Source organism: Giraffa tippelskirchi, chromosome Y, assembly GCF_054371585.1.
Source record: "Giraffa tippelskirchi isolate mGirTip1 chromosome Y, T2T-mGirTip1v1.2.pri, whole genome shotgun sequence".
Classification (NCBI taxonomy): domain Eukaryota; kingdom Metazoa; phylum Chordata; class Mammalia; order Artiodactyla; family Giraffidae; genus Giraffa; species Giraffa tippelskirchi.
In genome coordinates, this window is record NC_137290.1 from 10891700 (window position 1) to 10909936 (window position 18237).

At 44.7% G+C, this 18237-nt stretch overlaps 1 pseudogene; it reads right to left on the reverse strand.

Annotated features, from left to right (window-relative positions):
* Window positions 1-1736: 1736 nt before the first annotated feature.
* LOC145537695 (zinc finger imprinted 2-like) lies at window positions 1737-18018 on the reverse strand (annotated as a pseudogene).
* Between the last annotated feature and the right edge of the window lie 219 nt (window positions 18019-18237).

Genomic DNA, 18237 nt, shown 5'->3' on the forward strand with positions numbered 1-18237 from the left:
CTCTCCTGAAACTTTCTCCTGAGAGATATTTATTAATCACCAAGAGAAACAAATGAAGGTTAATTAACAACATCAACAATAAGCCATACTGACATTATCTTCCCTTCAGGTAGTGGTGGCAGGATCAGAAACAAATATACAGTGGGTGGGGAGGGTGGTCCATGGGAGGAAACAGGGCCAGTCAGTGAGGGCTGTTCCACCAGGAACTTGGGAAACAAGGATGAGGGGCTGTGTAGTGAGCGCTCATGTGGATCAAGTGCTCATTTGGCTGGTGCAGGCCCTAATGACTCATGTTGGTTTTTAAGTTCATGACTTTGGAGCCACACATCATAGGTCAGAAACGGCAGGATGAGAAAAAGCACGGCAGTGAATAACGACAGACACAACCCACCCTGCCAGGCCAGGAGTCAGATTCTGAGACACTAGGTCACCTGGTTCCCAGGTGTGTTTGCATCTGACCATCATTCCAGTCAGTGATGCAAAACCTTTACATTAGAACACTATGGCATGAAAGAGATTTTTAGTGCAATTCGTGGCTCATACTTTTGAGTGAGGTCTGCTCAGCACAGAAATAGGACTTTAGGTGAAGCTGGCTGTGCTGATGATGCCAGAGTCCAACAACAGAAACCGTTTTCAAATACTCCTTCTTTTTTCAAAAATACAAAACCCCAAGCCCTCAAATATAAAACTACTAAAAATTCTACTTGATCAGCAGCAGATTTACGAACTACAAGACCAATTATAAGAAAGTGTTTAGCAAAAATATTCTTCCCTGATCAGTGTCCCCAAAATTCATCTAATCCTAAATTGTAAGAGAAATGGCTATGAGAACTTCACTTTAACAATGTCTTTGACCCCCTAATTCCACCAGTGTCCCATCTGATTTAACATGAAATAACACTGAAATTACTAAAAAGAAAGGTGGCTTCGGTCAGTACAGATGTTACTTTTCTTCAGAGAGAATGTGGCAGGAACAAAACAAACCTGGGTTGAGCATCAAGATTTAAAATAAGTATCTCAGGGACTCTCAAAAACCAAACAAGCGAACCAAACCAAGCTGGGGTTCAGTTTTTGCCTCATCACTTACAACCCAGGTCAAATCAAATGACAACCTGGAGTTTCAAGTTTGCTCTATCTGTACATATGAAATAAATATCCTCAACACAGGTGCAGTGCAGCATTCCTTAACAGATCAAAAAAAACACATGGCAATGTTTTCAAAATTATGAACGTCTATGTAAGCACATTGCCAATTACTTCAGCTTTGTGGATTATCACCATAGGTACACCTCACACACTTTTTTACGATGCCCTTAGCTGATGCATCCCATGTGGTAAAGATATTGTATGTCAAAACTTCTGTAAAAATTCAGGCAACAGAGTTCCTGTCTGGAGCACACCTGCCAGTCACACATTTTTTGTCGGGATGTCAAAATCGAGGTTCTCTATTCTATGGACACCACCAGAGAAGGACAAAATCTATCGGCTTCTTTCCCAAAAATACTCTGTGAGGTTTTTTGCCTCAGTGACTGGCACACGTGCTGACTGTCCGTCTGCAAAAAGACTGTTCTATCCCCTTGCAACCGCTTGCTGTTTTCTGACTACAGCATGACATGTTTTCGAGTTGTTAACAAGGTGGGAGGGCTGGTGCAAGACCTTCTTTCATTCAGAGCACTCCAAGGGTCTCTCTCCAGGAGAAAGCCTAAGAGGTTGAGAATATTCTGACTGGACGTGTTTCAACAGTAATGGCACTCCAGGGGCTTCTCTTGAGAATGGAGTTGGTAATGTTGAGTGAGGCAGGAGGGTCAGCTGAAACACTTCCCACACAGCTGGCACTGGTAAGGCCTCTCCTGAGCGTGAATCCTGTAGTGCTGGATGAGGTGCGACCTTTGACGCAACCTTCTGCCACAGTCGCAACACTGACGGGCTCTTTTTCCAACGTAGTCGTGCTGCCGCTTATATCCAATCAAATACATCTTGTCTCGGGGTAACTCACATGGCAGGGCTCTTGCTGCTTCGTGGGCTTTGAGATGCTGGAGACGATGCACAGCCTGGATGAAAGCTTTGCCGCATTCGAGACGCTCATGGCAGTCCTGCCTCTGAACGCTCATGCGGCCGTAGACATCTGCACGCTGGGTCAAGGACTTCCCATCCCAGTGAGTCTTCTGATGCCTGCTGAGGCGCGGCATGAGGTAGAAGGCCTCTCCACACCGTTTACATACAAAGGGCATCTTCCCCGTGTGGATTTGCTGGTGCTTCTCCCGGCCTCCTCGGGTACTGAAGTCTCTCCCACAAAATTCACATCTGTAGTGTTTGTTCTCTTGGAGGAAAAACGAGTTGTGGGCCAGGCAGGACCTGGTGCAGACTCCAAGAGTACTGTGCTCCCGGGGACCCTTTCCTAGCAGACTCTCCGATGCTTTCTTACGTTCTGAGCTTTTCTCTAGTTGATCACCCTCGTGGCTTCCTTCCTGAGCGAGGGTCTTGGGGTCACTCATTTTTATGGGACTCAAAACTTGTGCCGGCTTGACCTGGTGTGACTCCAGTGGATCATCAGCACAAGACTCTCTCGTGTGGGCACACAAGGAGTCACCTGCCTCCAAATCCTTTATTCCTGCCCCCGAGGATGATGTCTCTACAGGCAGGCTTTGCTCTGGAGTTAGATCTTTGGTTTCAGATTGGTCCTCACAACCTAAAAGAAATGTAAAAGGTCCTCTACTATTTTTTACTCAGAGAAAAACATCATTATAGTAGAAATAGAAGAAAGAGACCGAACATCACAAACACATTAATTAGTACAGAGGTTTGAGAGTTGTCTGGGGATGTAAGGAGAGAGTGGGAGAAGGATGCAGAATACAGCAACCAAGGATAGGTGAAGGTGAGGCAGAAAAGACCATCTAGGAGGACTGAACATTGACAAAGATGCCAGAGGCACTGACAAGAGAATGAGAAGGAAACCAGAGAAAGACGGGGGACTGGGGTTTGGCTGCAACTTTCACACCATGCTTGGTACATCATTGCTGTTTGTAGGAACTAGTATAACTGTGGCCATAAATGGATTCTATTATCAGGTCAATCCAGGAGATACCGTACGATGCAAGTCAGCTTTCACTCTTGTAGGACTCTTCCGATCCCTTAACCAGCATCTCAGATCTCAAAGAGGGGAAATGTAAGAGGTAGCATTTCTTGAACTGATCTTGTTAGGCAACACTTTTTGTTTTTTTGTGTTGTTTTTTGTAAAGAACCCCTATTATCATAATTCTGTAGGACTATTGGGGAAACACTGGAGTACCCCGGTCAACACCTTCTCACTCAGAATAAAGCAAGAGTACTCCAACTCTTTTCTTGGCTCCCAATCTCTCATTTTACTCATTCAATTCAACATTTATTAAACGCTGATTCTGAGCAAAGCGTTATCCACCTGGATGTTCATAAGTCTGTATAGAGACTTATCCTCCAAACGGGGAGAGGGGGGACGGGAAGGGAAGGGAGGGGTCCTCGAGGGGGAAGGAGGGTTTTCTAGGGCGGGAGTCCTTGAGGAGGCCAAAGGTGTGTCTGAAAGGGAAGGCCCGTGGGGTCCTCGAAGGGGAGGGCAGCGGTCCGAGAGGACGGGGAGGGTCCTCAGGGACCAAGGAACGCGTTCTTGGGGGTGAGAGCAGAGAGGCCATAAAAAGGGAGGGTCTGCGGGGTCCTGGGGCGGGGAGGAAGGTGCGACGCGGGAGGAGGAGGGCGGGTGGAAGGCCTTCCGGCCGGGGAAGCATTGGCAGGAAGCCGGGGCGTGAGCAACAGGGAGGCCGCCGCGTCCTCCTCAGAGCTGACTTGGCCCGCGCGGCCTCCCGCACCCCTTCCCCTCAGGGCCGCTACTTCGCGCCTCCCTTTCCGTCGACTTCCCCGCGAAGAGGAGCGTCTGCCCCGGCGGCCCTGAGGGGACGCCCGCACCTCCCTGCCCGCGAGCCGGGCCCTCACCCCCAGGGCCTCTCCCTCGCGTCCGGGCCCTGGCCGCCGCGCACTCACCTCGCAGACGGACACCCTCGCCTGACCGAACCTCTGCACCTCGGTCTTGCAGCGCAAACCCGCCAGGCAGGCGCTACCAGCGGTCTGCGCATGCGCCCTGTGGGACGGCCGGTGCAGAAAGCGCCGCGCAGAAAACGCAGGCCGCTTCTGGCCGGCTCTGCCGGGCGGGCCCGCGAGGACCACCTGGCCTAGAGAGGGCTGGGAGGGGCCGGAGGACTACTTCCTTTAGATGCTTTACGAGTTTTGGCAGTGGTTAGCACGTGGTTTAAAACGGTTTCAAAATAAACAGTATGCAGTGAAAAGCCTTCTCACTTTGTGTGTGCCACCGACCAAATTCTCATGCTATAAAACCACGGAACACTCAGGTGACCGGTGCAATTATTTGAATACGTATGATTATTAAACTGAATAATTATGCAACTGTGAATAATTATGAAAGCGTGAACATGTTTTCAGTGTCCTTCCACAGTGTCTTTGTGTATATGAAAATAGAGATACATGCGTATATACATATGTGCGTTATACACATATATGTCGTTATCATTGATACGTATTATACATATCTATACTATAAATTCGGTAGATATTTACCTGTAATAGATATAAATAGTTTAAAATATAAAATATATTTTCTAAATAAGAACTGTGACGATGTAACACAACCTATAATGTGACACAGTGTGGTACATACTGTAGCTTAAAATGTGTACTTAACTAATATAAGTACTTCCTTGATAGCAATATAAGGCTTCCCCGGAAGCTCAGTTGGTAAAGAATCCGCCTGCGATGCCGGAGAGTCTGGTTCGATTCCTGGGTCAGGAAGATCCGCTGCAGGAGGGATAGGCTACCCACTGCAATGTTCTTGGCATTCCCTTGTGACTCAGCTGGTGAAAAATCCACCCTCAACGCAGGCAGACCTGGGTTCGATCCCTGGGTAGGGAAGCTCCCCTGGAGACGGGAACACCTATCCACTCCAGTATTCATACCTGGAGAATTTCATGGACTGTCGAGTCCATGGGGTCTCAAAGAGTCAGACACGACTGACCAACTATAACAAGTATATCATGATGCCACGCAGATTCATATTATATGTAACTATATGTCTGTACAAATAGAGTAGAAACATTTTTAGTTTGCAAAAATACTCATAGTCTCGTTTCCTACCTTTTTTATACAAAAGGTGGCAGACTGTACCCATTGTTCTATGCCTTCAATTTTTCCTATCTCAGAGACCTTTTCATATCAGTACAAAGAGAATTTGCCTACTGTTTCTGAACAGCTGTTTGAATTCTGTTGTACTGTTGTTGTGACTTGATTTATTTACCCCATCCCTGACTACTGGGTGGCTGAGTTGTTTTCAGCCCTTTGCTACCAGTATTCTGTGCAAAACTATGAGCTTCAGCAGTTCTGCTGCTGTGTAAACCTTCTGGGAAGATAAATCCCCTGCAGTGGAATTGTTGAGCCACAGTGCACATGTGTGTGTCATTTTGACAGAGATTTCTAAGCTGCCTTCCATAGACGCTTGCCTATCAGACCCCCACCAGCCTGTGTGAGCAAACCTGCATTCTCAGTGTTATAGGATGCTTTTTCAGGTTTTCCAAAACTAGGGTCGAGAAATTTTTCAGGAGCAAGGTAGAATATGTTTTCCTGTGTTGAGGAGCCATTTGTATTTAACTAAAGAACATTTATCAGGGCCTCGAGATACGTAGGGAAAGTATAGTGAAAGGTGCAATAAGTATTTTAGTCATTGTGATGTTGATTATGGTGATGATGGCATAATGGTTAATATTCTTGACACTGGTCTTATACCTGTGACAAAAACTAACTCAAAGTGGATCAGACACCCAAATGCAACACCAAAACTAGAAAACTCCAGGAAGAGAACTTAAGAGAAAACCTATGACCTGAGATTTGGTGATGGCATTTTAGGTATACACGTGCAGCTCACAAACCCCTGGTGTGGGGGATTCCCCAGAAGTGCCCTTCTATGTATTGTATCTGAAAACCTGCAATTTGGAGGTCATTCAAGCTCTCTGAGCCTCAGTCTGTCCTTCTAGACTAAAAGGACAGCAAGTTACTAAATGTAAGGATTAAAATATGTAGAGGTGGATAATGTTTTCTTCCACGTGCTGAGGGTCGCTGGGTGCGTCTGAAAATGAATCAACAAAGACACATTAACTGGAGACAAGCTTACAACTTATTTTAATATGTTTTAAGTGACGCAGGAGCCTTCCTAAGGAAATGAAGACCTAAAGAAACAGACCTGAGTATTTCAAACTAGGTTTGATGAGGTGGGGACAGTTGTGGAAGAATATGATCAGTTAAGGAATAAGAGGTGAGTGTAATAAGCTGGCAGAAACTTAGCAAGGCCTGTGTGTTAGGCTTCCTCATGGAAGAGTTCCTCACCCTTTGGAGATAAGAATGCTCCTTTCCTCCTGCTATAGGCAGGGTACCTCTCCCATGATGGGATTATGGCTTGTTTCATGGAAGAAGGGGGAAGGGGAAGAGAGTGAACCTCTTCCTTCCGCTGTTTTCTCAAACTGCTTCACCTTCAATATGCCAGGTGCCATATTTTGGGGTGAGGTATCCTGAACCCAATCACATGTCAAATGATTAAAGTGGTGTCTGAGATCCATACAGGCAGTTTATATCTGTTGGCTTCAATTTTATTAGACGACTCTTGACAGTCCCTTAGACTGCAAGGAGATCAAAGCAGTCAATCCTAAAGGAAATCAACTCTGAATATTGATTGGAAGGACTGACATTCCAGCTGAAGCTCCAATACTATGGCCACCTGATGTGAAGAGCGGACTCCTTGGGAAAGACCTGAGGCTGGGAAAGACTGAAGGCAAGAGAAGAAGGAGGTGGCACAGGATGAGATGTTTGGATGGCATCACCGACTCAATGGACGTGGGTGTGAGCAAACTTTGGGAGATGGCGAAGGAGAGGGAAGCCTGGCGTGCTGCATCCGTGGGATAGCAAAGAAGTGGACGTGACTCGGTGACGAACAACAACAGCAACGCAAAAAGTAAGAAATAACAGTGGTTGAGGGAGGAATGGAGATAAGGGGGAAGCAACAAGGACGTTCCCAACAGGGATCGCTGATTCCGGATTAGAAGTCAGTGAGGAGTTAACACAGCTTGGGGTCCAGAGGAAAAATAGGTCAACAACCCAGCTTGGAGGGTCCCAGGGAGTCATGCACTAAATGTCAGACTTGATGCAAAGCTCTCTGTTGTGTACATTTCCATCTAATTAAAGAAGCAGACATTTTTCTCAGAATCCACATGAAACATCCAGAGGTCAGGAGACTCCCACCTCTAAGTCACACACATACCTTAAGTGCACGTCAACTTCTTGGAAATTCATATCTTGTTCTGAATCTTGTTTTTCTCCCTTGTTCTTATTTTCTAGGCTGAAGGTTACTCACGAATATTTTCTTATGTGTGGGTGTCTTGTCCAGGGTGCCTGCCAGGGGCACCACACGAAGTCAAGTGTGAAAAAGCTGTATGTTCAACATATGGTTGTTGAGGGGAAGGATGCAGGGAAGGGATGGTTAGGGAGCGTGGGACAGACATGTACACATGGCTGTATTTAAAACAGAGAACCAACAAGGACCTGTTGTGGAGCACAGGGAACTCTGCTCAGTGTTCAGTGGCAGCCTGGATGTGAGGGGAGTTTGGGGGAGAACGGACACATGTGTATCTGTGGCTGAGTCCCTTTGCTGTCTGCCTGAAACTATCACGGCATTGTTAACTGGCTATAGAAAATAAAAAGTTAAAAACTTCATGTTCAATTTATTAGCAGCACCTCTTAAGAGATCATAAGTAGGAGGTTACATTGTCTTAAGTGGTTTTCTATCTCCTTATGTTAAAATCCGGGCAGCGAGAGTAGATAAAGGGATTATATATTCATACATATTAAGATGTCACAATATGTAATCATATAAAAGCAATTTATGCACATTTGAATCTTGATTTTCGTTTGCTGAAAGAAAATATTATTAAGATAAAAAGGAAAATCATCCCCCTGAACATGGTATTACCCCCGTGGTTCTTGCTCCCATGCAAATATTTTACTCAGTCATCATACCTTTATACAACTTAAAAAAAAAACAAACAACTTTTTGTTTGTATTGAGGTATAGCCAGTTAACAATGTTGTGATAGTTTCAGGTAAACAGTGAAGGGACTCAGCCATATGTATATATTTATCCATTCTCCCCCAAATTCCCCTCCCATCCAGGCTGCCAGGGAACATTGAGCAACGTTTCCTGTGCTATACAGTAGGACTTTGTTGGTTATCCATAAGTTTATCCATAAGAACAAACCGTAAGTTTGTTCTCTAAGTCTGAGAGACTTTCTGTGGTGTAACTTCATTTATATTTCATTTTAGATTCCACATATGAGGGATGCCATATGATATTTCTCCTTCTCTGTCTGATTTACTTCACTCGTTATGACAATCTCTAGGTCCATCCATGTTGCTGCAAATGGCATTATTTCATTCTTTTTAATGGCTAATATTCCATTGTACTGTGTACAACTCTTATTGTATGTGTATATTTTATGCTTTGCACAATTTATTATGTTGTCTCTTTTAAATTAGTATCCCTAAGATCTAATAAGAGTACATCCTGAGAAATGCCGGGCTGGATGAAGTACAAGCTGGAATCCAGATTTCTGGGAGAAATATCAATAACCTCACATATGCAGATGACACCACCCTTATGGCAGAATGTGAAAAAGAACTAAAGAGCTTCTTGATGAAAGTGAAAGAGGAGAGTGGAAAAGTTGGCTTAAAGCTCAACATTCAGAAAACAAAGATCATGGCATCCGGTCCCATCACTTCATGGGAAATAGATGGGGAAACAGTGGAAACAGTGTCAGACGTTATTTTGGGGGGTTCCAAAATCACTGCAGATGGTGCCTGCAACCATGAAATTAAAAGGCACTTACTCCTTGCAAGGAAATTTACGACCAACCGAGACAGCATATTTAAAAGCAGAGACATTATTTTGCCAGCAAAGGTCCATCTAGTCAAGGCTATGGTTTTTCCAGTAGTCACATATGGATGCGAGAGTTGCAGGGGGAAGAAACCTGAGTGCTGAAGAATTGATGCTTCTGAACTGTGCTGTTGGAAAAGACTCTTGAGAGTCCCTTGGCCTGCAAGAAGATCCAACCAGTCCATCCTAAAGGACATCAGTGCTGGGTGTTCATTGGACTGAACAGTCTCTCTGTATAGAGACTCTATAATCAGGCTATAAATGTACAAAAGGAGAGTTTGGGGAATTTCATCTGGGAACAGAAAAAGATCAGGCAGGGGAAGGCATTAGGGCTCAGCAAGCAGTGAAATGGGCGGCAATCTTATTCTGAGCAGACACTGACTATGGAAGTACACAGTCCTGGGGAGCAGCAATATAGGGTTCTACTAGGAGTATCTATGAGAGATGAAGCTGGATGTGACTTTTGGACCAGACTGGGACAGATTTAAATGTTTTGCTAGAAGTCTGGATTTTCTTTTGGGAGTGGTAAGAACCTGATGTGTGCTTTGTAACGTCAACTCCCTGAGGGCTGGAAAGAGCAGTGGTATCACACCAAGGTTTTTGCTTGTCTCAGTGACAGAGGAAAGACCTCTGATTTCTAGCTGTCAGGGGAAAGGCACAAATGAATGCAGGGGCTTGAACATTAGAGGATACGGAAACTGGCCTCCCTGGAGCTGAGCAGGAGAGGAAGAGATGAGCTTCAGAGAGGAGATAAAAGAAGTACTGAGTGAGCATGATGTGGCGTGACCACACGAGCCCCTAAGGTGAAAGCACCTACCGGCCCTCTGCCTAAGCTGAGTGGGCTCTGAGGACCAGCTCCCAGCCCCTGCTCACTGACCAGGGTTGTCTCCCCAAGATCCCGGTCTCACGGCTCACCTTGACATGTCACTGCACTCCCGTCTTCCTCCCTAGCATGTGACCCCTCCTCTTCCAGCTGTGAGATAATGTCAGGTTTAGGGAACTGGTACCCTGTTGAAGAAGGAGACTTATAACTTGGGGGTTCTGTCCTGTACCCTCAGGAACTCCCAGCCTGGTTTCTAAAGGCTCTGAGATAACAGGCAAGTGCAAATTTACACACAAGAAAAATAAAGCCTGTTTCCAAAGATTCTGCCACTAGGGACATATGCCAATGTCTGGAAACAATTTTGGTCATCATGGCTTACCGAGGGAGACCAGGTTCCTGTAATTTTCCAGCATCACCTTCCGGTAGAGCTTCCTCTGAGAAGCACTGAGGTTAGGGTAATTCCTCTGGACTGAAGTCCACAGCCACATCCTCGAAAGTCACCAATTCCTGAAATACCAGATATACTCCTAAATGATTGAAATCCGGAATTATCCCAAAGAGGGGGAAAGGTATCTGATAAGAGGGGACTGACCATGAAGCACACCTTCAGACAAGCAGAAAGACTCTAATCCAAAGGTTTCAGGGACCTACAAGGGTTTCTTTCCTTTAAGTCCTTCTCATTAAAATGTTTTCTTCTCTGCAATCACCCTCTTGTTTCTTTCAGTCTTCTAACTTTATAGAGGCTTTCAATGGCTAAGTCAAAGATCTCTCTTGGGAAACGTCACACTGCACTTGAAAATATGTGGGTTATTTTCCAATATCTTTTGCTATTAACTTCTATCATAATTCCACAGTGATAGGAGAACAGAGTGTATATGATTTCAATACCTTCAGGCCATGAAACTTTTGCACTTTATGTTCCTGGATATGTTCCAGGGTCTCCTAGTTTATAGTCTATGGGAACTTGAACACAATTTGGATTCTCTTGTTGTGTGAAAACTATATAAATCTGAAGTTATGTCCAATTGGTTCATACTGCTTTTCAGATCTACTATAGACTTCTACCTTTATTCATTCCATTAATTTTTTGAGTTTGATATTGGAAGTCCAACTAAAAATTGTAATTTATCTACTTAAAAATAATTCTAATTTATAGTAGAACTTCCCCCATAGCTCCCTCATAGCTCAGTTGGTAAAGAATCTCCCTGCAATGCAGGGGACTTGGGTTTGATTCCTGGGTCGGGAAGACCCCTGGAGAAGGAAATGGCAACCCACTCCAGTATTCTTGCCTGGAGAATCCCATGGATAGAGGAGCCTGGCAGGCTACAGTCCATGCAGTCACAAGAACTGGACTTGACTTAGCGACTAAACCACCAACCACCACATAGTGGAACTATATGTAACTTTGTTCTGAACTCTCCAAGCCTCCTGTAAATGTGTTATCATAGTTTCATAATTTAAAACATAAAAAAGAAAGAGAATAAATAAGTATATCTTTCTTTTGTCTTGAAGTCTGAGAGAAGTGGGAATATTTCTAAGACAGCTCCTGCTGCGAATTTCTAGAGATCTGTGTGGGAGGAGAAAGATCCTTTTAAGTTCCTTAATAAAGAGAGAAAAATGCAAATAAAAGCTGAGCAGTATACCCCAATCCCAGGAAAAAGAGACAGTTGGGTTTACGTTCTGGTTCTCTCTTACAAGCTCTGTGAGTGTGGATAGGTTAAGCCTCAGTGACTCATCCACAAAACACAAACAGCTCATAAATATGCAGAGATGGCCAATCTTATAATAAGAAAATGCATTTCAAAATGACAAAGTATGACTTTATACTCATTCAACTGTCAAAAATTAAGACGTTGGACAATACCAAATACTGTCGAGAAGGGGGACTCTTGGTGGTGGTGGTGTAGGACTGATGTTGAAGCTGAAACTCCAATACTTTGGCCACCTCATGCCTACGAAATCTTATTTTAAGTTCCTCGTGCAGAGTTTTCTGACTTTACAGATTGTTATTAGATTACTATTTTAGATTGACCTGCTCAATGCACTTTGATAGATTGTCTTCTCTAACTGGAATAGACGATCGTCTCCCAAGTCTATTTCACTTGCGATTTTATTTGATTCTCTTCTGGGGTAGAGGTCTGTATTTGAAACATTCAACCTAAATAATGGAATCAATAAGAAACATGTTTAAACTTACAAATCTTAATAAACTCTGGACTTGAAGACAGATTATTAAGATCCTAGCCCTTGAAAAAATGAAGTATATTGTTTACAAGTTAAAACCACCAACTTTGGGTGTCCATCCAAAGATCAGCTAAAAAAAAACATCATCAGCTTCTAAGAAAAGCATACCTTTCCATGACTTATGTGGCCAAGGAACATCAAAAAGGAAAAGAAAAAGAAAAAAACGAAACAGCAAACAATGTAATCTCAGAGGTCTGCACAAAGGATAGCAAATAGCAGCAGAGAGTGGCATTTTACCTTAAGAGAAACTGAGGCTAGAGTATGAATATTTTTCCCTTTCCTTTTCTTGGCGAGTGGTAGTTGCTATTCTGTGGTGGGAATGTTTTCCATCAGATTCCCTAAAAGCAGAGCCCATGTTTGCTACTCACAGGACTCAATGGTGAGGGTTTTCCAGGAGAAATGGAATGAGGGAAGCAAGATATAGCAGAGGGAAAACAAAATCTAAGGTCAAGCAGAGACCAAGTTGCACCAGGCTTTATCTCACTTTGTATTAAGGCATTTGCTTCCATGTCACTCAGTCAAAATTTCACCCATAGATGTGGGATTTTCACCTCTTGGATGAGGAGGCTTTCATGTGACCAAAGGCAATTTTCCAGAACAGGGAACCTTTCACAAAGATTAGTGGCCAGGATTTATGGAGTTGAGGGGTGCCTAGTGAAAGGGACCTGAGTGGTGCACTATAATAGGTATAGTCTGGTGCGGTCTTCCCAGCAGACCACACTGCCTCTCGTTTTTACCACTGGTCTTCCTACTTATTGTATGCCTGTATCCGAGGTTACCTCTGACCCTTGGGCCACTAAAATTTGCCATGAAGCAACCCACACCCATATATTATAGGAGTTGGAAAGTGTCAGTTGCTCAATGGTGTCCGATCTTGGCGACCCCATGGACTGGACCCCACCAGGCTCCTCCGTCCGTGAAATTTTCCAGCCAAGAATACCGGAATGGGTAGACAGTTCCTTTGTCAGCGGATCTTGACAAAGGCACTGAACCTGGGTCTCCCACGTTGCAGGCAGGTATCTTACTGTCTGAGCCGTGCACATCAAGTACAATGAGAATACCATGCATGTATTCCACTGACTAGCCGCCATACTCAAAGTCCAAGGTCCGGGGTCCAATTATCCTATCGAATGGTTCCTTTAATGGCTGCTACTAGTAATCCAGGTTCTAAAGTCAAAGTGAAAGCTGCTCAGGTGTGTCTGAGTCTTTGCGACTCCACAGACTCAGCCGCCCATGGAATCCTTTAGGCCGGAATACTGGTGTGGGTAACCTATCCCTTCTCCAGCAGATCTTCCTCATCCAGGAATTGAACCGGGGTCTCCTGCATTGCAGGCGGATTCTGTACCAACTGAGCTACCAGAGAAGCCCAATCCGGGCAGTAAGGTCAACCTCTAAACTGCATGCCCTATTACAAAGTGATGTGCACAGAATTAGATACGTACGAATAAGAAGGCTTCTAAGGAGCAAAATAGCCAAGTGGTTGGTATTGAAAATATCTATATATGAAAGAGTTGAGAGGTTCCAGGGAGATGTCTTGATTATGAAGCTTGCAGGAAAAGGAAAAAAAAAAATGGAAGACAGACCTTGCAGGCCCACATTCATTCCATAATTCAGCTCCAACAGCTGAAATCGTTATCTATTGCATACACTATCCTCTGAGGCAGAAAAGGTTAAAGCTTAGAGTTTGGCAACTGCTAATCTGATCCAATTGCTCATCTAATCCACAGACTGGGAGCTGACTGTGGCTCAGATCATGAACTCCTTATTGCCAAATTCAGACTGAAATTGAAGACAATGGAGAAAACAAGAAATCATTCAGGTATGACCTAAATCAAATCCCTTATAACTATACAGTGGAAGTGAGAAATAGATTTAAGGGACTAGATCTGACAGACAGACTGCCTGATGAACTATGGACGGAGGTTCGTGACATTGTACAGGAGACAGCGATGAAGACCATCCCCATGGAAAGAAATGCAAAACAACAAAATGGCTGTCTGAGGAGGCCTTAAAAACAGCTGTGAAAAGAAGGGAAGTCAAAAGCAAAGGAGAAAAGGAAAGATATACCCATGTGAATGCAGAGCTCCAAAGAATAGCAAGGAGAGATAAGAAAGCTTTCCTCAGTGATCAATGCAAAGACATGGAGGAAAACAACAGAATGGGAAAGGCTAGAGACCTCTTCAAGAAAATTAGAGATACCAAGGGAACATTTCATGCAAAGATGGGCTCCATAAAGGACAGAAATGGTAGGGACCTAACAGAAGCAGAAGATAGTAAGAAGAGGTGGCAAGAATACACAGAAGAACTGTACAAAAAAGATCTTCACGACCCAGATAATCACAATGGTGTGATCACTCACCTAGAGCCAGACATCCTGGAAGGTGGAATAAGTGGGCCTTAGGAAGCATCACTACGAACAAAGGTAGTGGAGGTGATGGAATTCCAGTGGAGCTATTTCAAATCTTGGGAGATGATGCTGTGAAAGTGCTGCACTCAATATGCCAGCAAATTCGGAAAAACTCTGCAGTGGCCACAGGACTGGAAAAAGTCAGTTTTCACGCCAATCCCAAAGAAAGGCAATGCCAAAGAAAGTTCAAACTACTGCACAATTGCACTCATCTCACACGCTAGTAAAGTAATGCTCAAAATTCTCCAAGTCAGGCTTCAGCAATACGTGAACCATGAACTTCCAGATGTTGAAGCTGGTTTTAGAAAAGGCAGAGGAACCAGAGATCAAATTGCCAACATCCGTTGTATCATCCAAACAGCAAGACAGGTCAAGAAAAACATCTATTTCTGCTTTCTTGACTATGCCAAAGCCTTTGACTGTTTTTCCATGACAAGTTCTAACAGCTGCTTCCTGACCTGCATACAGGTTTCTCAAGAGGCAGGTCGGCTGGTCTGGTACACCCATCTCTTTCAGAATTTTCCACAGTTCTTTGTGATCCACATAGTCCAAGGCTTTGGCATACTCAACAAAGCAGACAGGTGTTTTTCTCGAACTCTCTTGTTTTATCGATGATCCAACGCATGTTGGCAATTTGATCTCTGGCTCCTCTGACTTTTCTAAAACCAGCTTCAACATCTGCAAGTTCACGGTTCACTTATTGCTGAAGCCTGACTTGGAGAATTTTGAGCATTACTCTTCTAGCGTGTGAGATGAGTGCAATTGTGCAGTAGTCTGAGCATTCTTTGGCCTTGCCTTTCTCTGGGACTGGAATGAAAACTGACCTTTCCCGGCTCCTCATGAATAGTATGAAAAGGCAAAAGATAGGACGCTGGAAGATGAACTCCCCAGGTCACTAAGTTCGTAACGCTGTCCAGGAGGCAGTGATGACAACCATCCACAAGAAGAACTGCAAAGAGGCAAAAGGTTGTCTGAGAAGGCCTTTCAAATAGCTGAACAAAGAAGGGAAGTGAGAAGCACTGGAGAAAAGGAAAGATGTATCCACCCGAATGCAGAGTTCCAAAGCATGGCAAGGAGACAGCAGATAGCCTTCTTAAGCATTCAGTGCAAAGAAATACAGGAAAACAATACACTGAGGAAGACTAGAGGTCTCTTCAAGAAAATTAGACATACCAAGGGAATATTTCATGCAAAGAGGGGCACAATCATGGACAAAAATGGTATGGACCTAACGGAAGCAGAAGATACTAAGAAGAGGTGGCAAGAATACATAGAAGAACTACTGACAATGACCGAGATAACCACGATGGTGTGCTCACTCACCTGGAGCCAGACTTCCTGGACTGACAAGTCAACTGGGCCTTAGGAAGCACCAGTATGAACAAAGCTAGTGCAGGTGATGGAATTTCGGCTGAACTATTTCAAATCCTAAATGATGAGGCTGTGAGAGTGCTGTACTCCATATGCCAGCAAATTTGGAAAACTCAGCAGTGGCCACAGTACTGGAAAAGGCCAGTTTTCATTCCTATCCCAAAGAAACACCACGTCAAAGAATGTTCAGACTACCAACAGTTGCACTCATCTCACACATCAGGCAAAGGAAGGCTCAAAGTCTCCAAGTCTTCAACAGTAAGTGAAACGAGAACCTCCAGATGCTCAAGCGGGACTTTGAAAAGGCAGAGGAACCAGAGAGCAAATTGCCAACATCCGATGGATCACAAAAAAGCACGAGAATTCCAGAAAAACACGTACTTCTGCTTCACTGAGTACGCTAGAGCCTTGGCCTGTGTGAATCACACCAAGCTGTGGAAAATTCTTAAGGAAACGCTAATACCAGAACACCTTACCTGCCGCCTGAGAGATCTGTATGCAGCTCAGGAAGCAACAGTTAGAATAGGGCGTGGAACAATGGACTGGTTCCGAATAGGGGGAAAGGAGTACGTCAAGTCTGTATAGTGCCACTTTGATTTTTTAAGTTATATGCACAGTACATCATACAAAAGGCCGGATTCGATGAAGCACAACCTGGAATCAAGATGGCCGGGAGAAATATCGCTAACCTCAGATATGCAGATGACACTACCCTTTGGCAGAAAGCGAGGTGGAACTGAAGAGTCTGGCCTGACGAGAGTGACAGTGGGCAGTGAAAAATCTGGCTTAGAACTCAACATTCAAAACACTAAGATCATGGCAACCGGTCTCATCACTTCAGGGTGAATAGAAAGGTAAACAGTGGAAACACGGACACGTTTTACTTTCCTCAACTCCAACATCACTCCAGATGCTGAATGCAGCCATGGGATTCAAACACCCTTGCTCCTTGGAAGAAAACCTATAACACAGCTAGACAGCATATTAAAAAACAGAGACATTAAACTACTGACAAAGGCCCATCCAGTCAAAGCTATGGCTTTTCACATAGTCATGGACGGACGTGAGAACCGGACCATAAAGAAAGCTGAGTGCCAAAGAATTGATGTTTCTGAACTGTGGTGTTGGAGAAGACTCTTGAGAGTCCCCAGGAATGCAAGATCAGCCGGGCAGTCCTAAAGAAAATCAGTCCTGAATGTTCATTGGAAGACTGATGCTGAAGCTCCAACTGTTGGCTACCTGATGCGAAGAACTGGCTCACTGGAAAAGACGCTAACCCTGGGAAAGCCTGAAGGCAGGAGGAGAAGGGGATGAGAGAGGATAAGATGGTTGGATGGCATCACTGACTCAACGCACATGAGTCTGAGCAAGCCGGGGGAACTGGTGATGAATAAGGAAGCTTGGTGTCCACGGGGTCACAAGGAGTCGGACACGACTGAGTGACTCAACCGAACTGAACTGAATAATGCTTACGAGAACAGTCCACTATAGCTGAGTCCTGGCTCCAGCTCTATTAAGTATTCTAAGTGTTGGAACAAGTCTGATACAGCAAGTCTCCAGCAAGTTCCACACAACCCCCCAAATATCTGCTGAATTTCTAAGTGGTGACACTGCATGTAGTCTAGTCTAGTGCGTAGGCAACGGCAACCCACTCCAGTACTCTTGCCTGGAAAATCCCATGGACGGAGCATGGTGGGGGTCGCCAAGAGTTGGGCACGACTGAGCGACTTCCCTTTCACTTTTCACTTTCATTCATTGGAGAAGGTAATGGCAACCCACTCCGGTGCTCTTGCCTGGAGACTCAGGGACTGGGGAGCCTGGTCGGCTGCCGTCTGTGGGGTCGCACAGAGTCAGACACGACTGAAGCGACTTAGCAGCAGCAGTATGCTGAGGCATTAAGATTGTAAAAGCTCACTGAGGCCAGCGACCACATTTCTTTATTAAATTTGGAAATACGTCCCCAAGGCCTGCAGGCATGTCTGAAGCAGCTCCCACCACCTCAAAAAGCCAGCTTGTAGCTCATAGATCTCCCCTTCGTTCTCCTTTCCAACTCCCTCCATCATATCACCAACCTGTAGCATTCTCTGTCCTCGGCCTGGGAAAGATTCTCTGTTCTTGCAGTCCTCACTGTCTTCCACGAGTCCCCATTTACCGTCCACATTTTGGGCTGCCTGCTGACTGACCGAAAACCTTTGAGGAATGGAAATTAGAGGTTGCAGACAGGCCTGCAGTGAAATTTATTAAGTTCCATAGAGGGAACCTGCACTTCATTTTAGCTAGGCTGAGTGTTAGTAGTGATTTGAATCCTATTGACCTGATCATCTGGGAGATCAGCATTTTCTCTCCAAAACTGGCACTAAAGGCTTCTATATGGCTTCAC